At 40.5% G+C, this 9,773-nt stretch overlaps 1 long non-coding RNA gene across 1 annotated transcript; it reads left to right on the forward strand.

The window, feature by feature from the left end:
• Window positions 1–6,545: 6,545 nt before the first annotated feature.
• LOC125755334 (uncharacterized) lies at window positions 6,546–9,232 on the forward strand. The gene is made up of 3 exons (XR_007411567.1): window positions 6,546–6,817; window positions 6,965–7,263; window positions 8,794–9,232. It is a non-coding gene; the product is annotated as an uncharacterized LOC125755334 (long non-coding RNA).
• Window positions 9,233–9,773: the final 541 nt, after the last annotated feature.

Raw genomic sequence — 9,773 nt, forward strand, 5'->3', positions numbered from 1 at the left:
CCTGCACAGAACCTGCTCAGAAGGAATTCAGCAAACTGTGCAGCTGAATGCCCATTACCCACGTGCCCGGGAGCACTGACAGGCAGGCCGTTTAAAAAGCTGTGAAAATTAACACATGTTGGTCATTAGGCATCAGGCCTTAAGGATATTAAGTCAGGACCTGAGCCGCAGAGGTAGGTGAACATATTAATTCCAATCAAAATTACAAATATAACCCCCAGCATACGAAGCATCTTTCTTCAAGCATTTGCTATTCATGGCTATGCTTGGCCTCACTGCCACACGAGAAGACCTAAAAATTTAAAGTTTCACTATTTTCAGATACTAGTTTAGTAACAGGATCAGTACCTTGCTGTCCCTCGAATCTCTCTCTCTCTTTTAAAAAAATTTTTTTTTTTTAGCTACAAATTAAAATTAAGCCATTAAACACCAAAATACTTATGTCTAGGCGAGGGTTCCAGGGTAATATAAATTTGATTTTGGACAGAGAATGAAATGAATGTGGGAAAGTGCTGTCAAACGTCTTTCCCAAGCTCAGCATTGTTTGGGGGCATAGAGCAGAAATTCTTTAATTTTTTTTTTTTTTTTTTACTGTAAAACTGGGAAGTGCAAATTCTTACTCCTAGTTCACAGATGAGGAAGCTGTAGCTCCGAGAAATGAAAGACTAGGGCCAAAAGCTGGGATTCCAACCCAGGTGTGTCCGTCTGAAGCTGGCGCTCTTTCTGTTTCATTAACGCATCCTCTGTAAGAGCTCATGTGATTTTAAATACCTTTGATTTTTGTTTTCCAAGAAGGATGTTGATTTAAACCATGGTCCCCTATCTCTTTCATTGATTAGAAATCTGCATCCACAGTCACCTGCAGGCTGCTCTGTCCCTCTCCGAAGCCACCAGAATCCTCCAGCCAGTATGCAGTGGCTTTTCATTTGCGAACCGGAAGGATCTCACAGATAATCTTTACCAGCTCCACGACTAAGAGTGGAAAAATGAAACAACTGGGTGCTGAGACCCCCAAATGCCAGCTGCATGTGGTCAGGGCCTTCACAACGAAGCTTCTGAGGAACTGGGAGATTTTTGTTTCCCTGGGTTCTGGGACCCAAAAGGGGAAAGATGGGGAACACTGCTATTGCCCCAGGCTGGTGAACCCCGCACTGCTTCTCCTGTTCCATTTCTTCCAGCACTGGTTCCTGCAACCTATGTCTTACCCCACAAGCATCCCAGCCTTTTTCCAGGAGCACACTGGGGGACAGTCACACCTTTGAAGCTGCCCACCCCTCCGATGGGCTCCATCTCCACCCTGCTTAGGTGTCGATGTCTGCCCGAGTGAGACCCAACTTGCCAAGTTCCTTTTAGAATTTGATTTATGGTTGTAAGCTCCCTGTGTGGGGAGCTTCTTGGATGGGCTATTTATAGTTTGCTTTAAAAGCCACCTTATATCCTCCTCCCTTTCATCCTTACTTAGGACCCCAACCCCGCTTCGTATATCAATTCCCAGGGAGCCAAAGCTTCGGGCCAAAGAATAGTTTCTCTTTGAGATTAATTACTACTCCTATTCCACTTACAGTGTATGGAGATTTAATGATAGGAGTTAAAAAGCTGTAAACTGTGGTTCATAAGAAATGCCAAGGTCTGAGTTCTTTAAAATCTTCTAAACCCTTCCCTCCTCATCCCTCGAGACGTGTCTCTCTTCCCCACTCCCCCACCATCCTCTGCCTTATTTCCCTTTATCTTTTTCATTCTCCTCCTTCTCTCACCTTCTACTTTGTTCTCTTATCAGTTGCCTGTACTCTTAAGTGCCAACTGAGCAGTCAGATCTATATGTATATAAAACATCTACATGTGATATATATGACACATATGTGCTCTATACTGATGTATATAATTCTATCTATTGGAATAATCTCTTTTCCTGTTGCTATTTTTTAAAATTGAGCAATTGTAAACTTTCCTATGCTATCAGAGCACGGACCCCGTGTCTGGAATCTAGCTAGGTCTTGAGAAGTGTTTTGAATGGATAGATGTTCCTCACTTTGCCCTTGAAACAAATTTTAAAATATCCCTACGACCTAAGCTTAACTGGATTTTGAAAAAAATTCAATCAATCATTCAAATATTAATCAAGACTGATCTCTGGCCTTCACACTGAGCTGAGTTCTGTGTAGGATGCAGAATAAGTATGATTTTTACCCTTATGTAGTTTACAAGCTGTTTGGGATACAAGACTATGACCCATAAGACAACCAGGGAAATAGGAGAAAGGGACACAGTCTGGCTTCCGTAATGGAAACTGTAGGTGCTCTGAACAGACAGGGAAGAGGTCTCAGTGGCTGTGGGAAGGGCACTTCATTAATATTTCTGGGAGGATTGATAGGAAAATAACATCTATAACAAGAGCTGGAAACAAACTGACTCTCCAATCCTGGCGTAAGGCTTTTTTCAAGTGTTGGCTTTGTTTTCCAACTTTAGATCTTATTAGCCAGTGAAGTTTTGTTTTTTGAGCTCGGACATGTTGATAACTGTCTGGTCGGTGCCAAGACATTTGAGAATTAATTTATCCGAATTTTTTTTTTTTTTTTTTTTTTGCACATCTCACAAGCTTTCCACAGTGAGAAAAAAAATCTTTTGATTTTACTTTTAATTTCAGGAAATTGACATCTTTTTAGATAGGAAATCCAATCATACAGCCAAAGAATTTAGCAACAAGGGACACAGTCTTCAAATGGTTTTAGGTCAGTTTTAACTTCTCTGACTGTTTATATCAACACACAGCTCATAACCACCATACCCTGTTCTCCTCCCGCACCCTCTTTTTCTTTCAAAGTAGGAATATCAACCAAGTAATGGAGAAATCAAATCTGAAAGGAATGTCTCACAGGCCAAGGAACTCACTCAGCAAGAGATGATGGAAGGGTAAGCTCAAATTTAAATTAATTCCCAACCTTTCCTGTACCAATGGTCGATGTCTAACTTAGCTAATCCGGGCAACACTGATATATTAAAATAACTTTAAAGATAGGTTCTCAGGCTTTCTGCCTGCCAGCAGATAGGGGTTCTGGATATATAGGGCAGCCCATCTGCCTGATACTTCAAACAAGATCTAAAAAGAATGCTGGTATCACTGAAAGGCATCAAAATTGTTTTTCATTCCTTACTCGAGAAATGTGTAGCTTGCTCAATTGCTACTGACCCCATGTTCCCCACATTTCTGCTTCTTGATTATGTGTTGTGCTGGTCAGATTTTTGTTTACATTACATACTGGATATTCAGAGGTCAAATGAACACAGTCTCTGAATCAGATTCCTATGAGTTACATGTATAATAGTTCATCTTCCCACATTGCGTAGAAAAACACTGAGAGGCAGTTCAAGCTATCCCAAATAAACAGACAGAAGTAAAGCCACAGATGCTTCCCTGTATGGACCCGTCCTTGCTCATTTCTCCTTGAGGAGATAACACCTTCCAACATAAGGACGGATAACAATTTCAGTGTTTCAGAGGCCGACCATTTAAAGATGTATTTTCACTCCATTTGTTTTCTTTACCTGCTTTTCTAATATGTGGGTGTATTTCAACTGGGGGAAATGTTCGTTCAGATGCACCCAGCAGAAAGAAAGGCAAGGAAAAGGGCTTCCTTTTCACTCCCCAGGAGATTCTGAAGGGTGATAAGACAAGACAGAAGAACACATATTTTTTTCTGATGGCGACAGTTGTTGGCATGAAAATTTTAATTGTGACCAGGACGTCAATGGAGTTGCAAGGCGAGGTAGTTAGATAAAGCCTCAGGTTAATTTCCATCATTACCAAACACTTTACACCACTGAAAAATTCCAAACGTATAAAGAGATGTCAATCTTGTTCTTTAGACAGGAAAAAAATAAAATAAAATAAAAAATAAAGGTGTGTGTGTGTGGGGGGGGGGCGCATGCTTCAAAAGCTATCAGTAGACAAGTCAGTCGATTACAGATCTGATTTAGTTCTTAACTCCTTGAGGTAAAAGACAAATGTTCTGTAATGTTCTTGGCACACATTAAATGGAACAACTTAAAACAACAAACCTCTGCTCTAATGGTTGTACAGATAGAAGTAAAGGGCTCTGGTGAGAGTTGAAACATGGGAATCAGATATTGGAATGAAGACTACACATGGGTAAATAGAAAGGTTTTAGCTGTTGGTGGGGGGCATCCTTATTGTAATCGGTTATCGGAGCTGATTAGCCGGGGAGGCATTGCTGTGTGATATTTTGGAGCAAATATCAGAATAAATGGGTTCAAATCCAATTCTATCACAACTGTGTGGCCTTGGCTAAATCGCTCCCTATATACCTCAGTGTGTTGATCTGTGATATGAAGATGATGGTCCCAAGGACCTCACCACGTCGCATGGATTAAATTAATACACACAAAGCAATTAGTATCTGCTGAGTGTCCACTTAATTTGATGGTCAACCCGCACGCAGCAGTGTTTCAGGATTTAGACAGTACGTGTGGCAAGACACGGTCCTTCTTGAGGAATCCTGAGTGGCTGCAGATGATACAGGCATTGAATGTCTGCTGATGAAGCACATCATTTTCCCTCAAGCAGGGATGCAAGTTTCTCTGGCACCACTGAGCACTCCCGAAGTTGCAGAGAACTTATTAACACCCTCCATAGCATCCCTTTAAGATGATAATTTATCTTTTTAACTGCACTCAGTAAAACCAGCAGAAAAGAGCCAGGTGGGAATAACAACATGGTATTATATACAGCTACAAGTTTTACCAGTTGTATAGATTCTGCTGCAAGGCACACTAAAATGGAATAAAATGCAACTTATCTTGAACAGTTGCTGGAATGAGTTACTAGGAGAATGGCAAGTTTACAGACGAAGCAAAAGAAACCCATGGGAGTGAAAGGCTGTGACCTTTTTATTTAGGATGCACAGTAAAACCTAATTTAAGGCATACAAGTTATTAGGTCTTTGGAGAGTTTCCTAGGAGGTTTACAAACAAATGTGAAAGTCTATAAAATATGTGATTCTGAAATAGCTGTGAAATGATGGGTTGAGATTCCGTGGGGGAATGCCATCATACCTATCACATGCTGGCAATCTGGTTGAAAAGAGAATGCCTAGTTGTTTGCATTTTCTCTCTTCCCCAAAGCTCTCCCTGGCCACTTCTCATATCTCTGCTCAGCTTGACTGCTGACAGAGTGTTGCATGGCGTTCCTTTGTTCTGAAGGGGCATCCTTTGGTTTCACACTAGTCTCAAGTTCACACAACCAGGCAATCTCACACACCTTTCCATCTGTTCAGGTTTTCTTGCGTCGGGTGCTCCCTTCAAACTCATTTTAAATATGAAACAATCGCCCTCTACCTTTAGTGACGATTCCATTTCTTTCCCTGTAATACTGAAGATGTGAATGGAATCCTCCAGTGACAGTGTCTGGGAAGAAGATATTTCTGGGCAACTCCATGATTCGAATAGATACATTCAATTAGACCTCCCTGGAGAAGCCTCAGTTTACTTGACCACTCGGTATTTCAAAGAGTTTTAAAGAAATTCTAATTACTGCGTAAAAAATAAGTCAAATTCTTCTTCTCTCCCCGCGTAAGGCTTTTATTACCCACTGCTATAAAACATATATCCTTTTTTTTTTTCTGTTGCTATCCTAGCAGAGTAGCCTGCATACCAATAGGATCACTAAAATGCCACGAAGCAGAACATATTCATCTGTTAAATTCTATGTACAGTAACCTAACAAATGCCAGAGACAGAAAGATTGCCCTCTGCACAGTAATACTTGTGTAGATGTCTTCTTTATGCTAACAATGACAGGGCTTCATGCCTTGTACTGTACTCAAAAATCAGAGTGCATTTTTTTTTTTTTTCAGTAGAAGAGTCTGTATCAAAAAGAAAAGGAACTGCACATTTTTGGCACTGAGATATTTTATGTGGATAATAAATTCTTTCCCTTGAACTCCACTAACAACAAGTATCTACCTGGAAGATGAAATCTAAGATTTATGTCATCAGAACTATTCAGTATACCAGAGGATCATTTTTTCTTCTTTTCAGGACTGTCAACTTTGTTTACTGTTTGTGTTCAATTCTCTACTATAACAAGAGATTAAACAGTCTTGTCATAGCTACATGTCAAGCCTTCTTAGAAAAATAAGGTAATACATGTAGAATTATATTAATAGGGGGTGCTTTCAAAGACATATTACATTTATTGAAAACTAAATTGCAACTGGAATGTTATAATTATATTTGTACTAATCAAAAAGAGATTTTTGAGTTTAGAATTTTATGGCATTTAGTAGGTCTTAAAATTGAAATGACTAAGGAATGATTAAAATATTATTACAAGTAACTTCAAGGAAACACATACGAAGTCACGTCAGCCCAGAAACTGACTTCATAAATCAGCATGTATATCGTCAAATCTGTTAGCCTCTTACGTGCATGTTTCATCTAAACGTAACCATTTGGCTATTGAAATCAGCCTTAAAAAAAAATGACACCCAACAATGTTAATGCAAGCATAAGCTTTTCTGTTAGCCTTGCAACATTCAACTTTTTTATAATCTAATTTCAATCTCAAAACAATAAATAAGCGCATGTACAATCACAGTAACTGAATCCTGACTAATTATAATACTTCTGCATAGCTTAGTAACAATTTGTAAATCGTGAAGAATAAATCTATTTGACAGGCCTGTTAGCAATAAGGCCTTCAGCTTCTTGCTTTGCAGCAGAATGAAGTAAAATCTATCCTTTTCTTGCTGTTGTTAGAAACACTTCGACAGTTAGTTCTTTTTCACAGAAAACGCTGCAGGTAGGTGCCGGGGTTAAAAAAAAAAAAAAAAAAAAAAAAAAGCAAAAATTACCACGATCGAATTTTACACTCGACTACCTGCTCGGCCAGGATGCAGAAGTTAAAACATACTGAGAGATTATTGTTATTCTTATTCTTTTTTACTAGGGAAAACTTGATGGAGGATTGCACCTCTAGATTAGAGAGTGGACGCTACAGCCTTCCTGACATTGGAAAAACTGAAGCTGGCTGCAGGGAAAATCAACATCACAATACCCGACACTTAAACAATTGTACCTCTTTCGGTTAAGTAACAAAAGCGTGAGGCACCTGGAATCCCAGCGCTTGTGCCTGATGCCAGCGACAATATTACAGCATTCAAGTGACATTGGATAATGAGCGACAGTGGAGGCATTACACACGTCTTTAGAAGAATCAGACTTCCTACCTTGAAAAGACAGATGGAGGTAAGTTCCTTTATAAAAAAAAAAAAAAGAGAGAGAGAAAGAAAGAAAAAAAAAAAGTTGCAAGCAAAGCCAGGCAGCAGCTGCAGTAAATTGAGTCCTTTCAGTCACTGTGTACACATTGCAGTTCTGCAATAAGGGGAAAAATATAATGGGAGGAGCGGCTGTGAACGAGTGACCTCCCCAAAGCTGAGTCCTCTCTGTGAACCAAGCATGGAAAAGCCACTGCTTCTGATTTGCATGGATTATCTCCCCTTGAACAGATACGGAGCAGATACATTTAAATTGAGCTGGCACGATGGCAAGAAGATGGAAGAGTGAATGAATGAGGGGCAGCGCAGGAGGAGAGGGAGAGGGAGAGGGAGAGGAGGGAGAGGGAGAGGGAGAGGGAGAGGGAGAGGGGGCTGCGCGGCTCCTGCACAGCCCGGCCTCCGAAGAGCTACAGCTCCCTCTTCATGTCACAGTTGTAAGATAAGCACCGTTGTCATTAAGAACCGCTTAATCACAGGGAAAAATGCACCCGGGCTGGCTGATGCTCTGGCTGCCCCGATTTTTAGGTGGACGTGTCCCAAGGCTTTCTGTTTGGCCATCAGGATTTTAGGGGTTGGTGGGTGGTGGGGGGGTTGGAGGGGCAATCTGGAAATCTCCTATGAGCAGGAGTTTTGAATGAGATCAGGGCTTTGAGTTGATGGGCGGACGGTGTGTGTCAGGGAAGGAACGTGGACAGTTTGTTCAGTAGAGGATTTATCTTGAAAAAGAGTGAGATCCCTGCGAACTTCCAAAGAGGAGGTGGTATGTCCCGCAGTGCAGAAAGAAAACAGCTATCTGAGTATTTATTAGTGAGGAATTCCCCGAAAGGACCCAAATGTACAACTGAAAGGGAATTGTGTTGTTGTTCTTGTTGTTTTTAATCTCCTTAGATTGTTAATTGGGTTTCTACCCCCACCCCCCACAACACAACCCCCTTCGTGTTGTCTTTTGCTGGCATTTCAGAATAGAAGAAATCCTTCTTTCTGTACAATACAGATGTGTCTTTAAACGCACGAGGATTATGTGCTTTTCCATTTGCATCATCAGAGCTTTGTACATCCTTATTCTCATCTTAAAAATGAGAAAGAGGGAGTGGAATAGGATTGTGACTCTTGCCAACGGTCACTCAGTAAGTCCGTGGCAGATCTCAGAAGGCAAGAATAACCCTCATTTAGCAAGTTAACGTGAAGCCTGCCTTCTCTTTGTGTAAAGGTGTCTGCAGATGCCCAAACAGGCAGGCAATTAGGTCAATTCAAAGGAAAAATCAGTCAAACCAGCTGGTTGACTGAATTGATCATAGCCTTGGGGAAGCCATTATTAACTTGGTGTGAACCAAATGACATTGGTTAAATATATTTCAACAAATGACATTAAAACTCTCCACATACACATGTGTGGGGTATTTGCAGAGAGTAGGAGAGAGACCAGTCAGATTTTTTGCTGCTGTTGGGAACCCAAATGCTGTCAGGAAAGAGCAAGGATTTAAACATACTATACTTACAGGAACTCTGCCTTGATGGACAGAAGTGATACTTCCAAAGAAATCTCAAGGAAAATGCCAACACACAGTTTCACGAGATTTAGTGAAGATCTGGAATTTCTGAAGGGTGAAGATTTAGAGACTACAACAGTGTTTAGGAAACAATTGCTTGAAAGTAAAAGGGTGAAGACAACAGTTATTTTATGTCTCTGACATCCAATGGCCTGATTGCTCTCTGAGTGGATGGGTGAGTTCTCAGGTTCCTGATATCAATTTGGGCACAGCTTGCACACAGATTGGCGTTGGAATGTTATTGAGGTCTTAATCTTACTTCTCAGATTGTAAACTGGAGTCAGGGACCATATAATAGCCTTTAAAATACCTCCCCTCAAATTTTGGAAGTGTCCTGTACATATTTTAGATATTTCAAAAATATTTGTATCAAAGATATCAGAAATAATGACAAAGCACCTATATTCTCTAATACCAGTTGTTTAGAATAAAAATTGGATTCGTAAATTGTAATATCCTCTGTGCCTTCATGAAATAAAAGGAAATAATTATCACATAAATGTCTTGCGTATATGGGATTATAATAACAGTGGAGTCGTGTTCCGTTGTATGTTGAGGTGGAAGCTTGATTAGGTGTCCCCTTCCTCATACCAGGGGGTACCTTCCAGAGAGTGTGTTTAGGATTTGAGTCACAACTTTCTAGGCACGAATGCTGACTCAGACAATTATCAACTTTGTGTCCATGGGTGAGTTACTTGTGTGTAAAGTGGAGATAAAAAATACCTTTTATGGGGGTGTCTGGGTGGCTCAGTCCGTTAAGTGTCTGCCTTCAGCTCAGGTCATGATCCTGAGGTTCTGGAATTGAGCCCCCTGGCAGGGAATCTGCTCTTTCCTTTGCCCCTCCCCCTTCTTGTGTTTTCTCTCTCTCTCTATCTCAAATAAATAAATAAATAAAATCTTTTTAAAAAAATGCCTTTTATTCTATGGTTTC

This window comes from Canis lupus, chromosome 6 (genome assembly GCF_003254725.2).
Source record: "Canis lupus dingo isolate Sandy chromosome 6, ASM325472v2, whole genome shotgun sequence".
NCBI classification, from domain to species: Eukaryota; Metazoa; Chordata; class Mammalia; order Carnivora; family Canidae; genus Canis; species Canis lupus.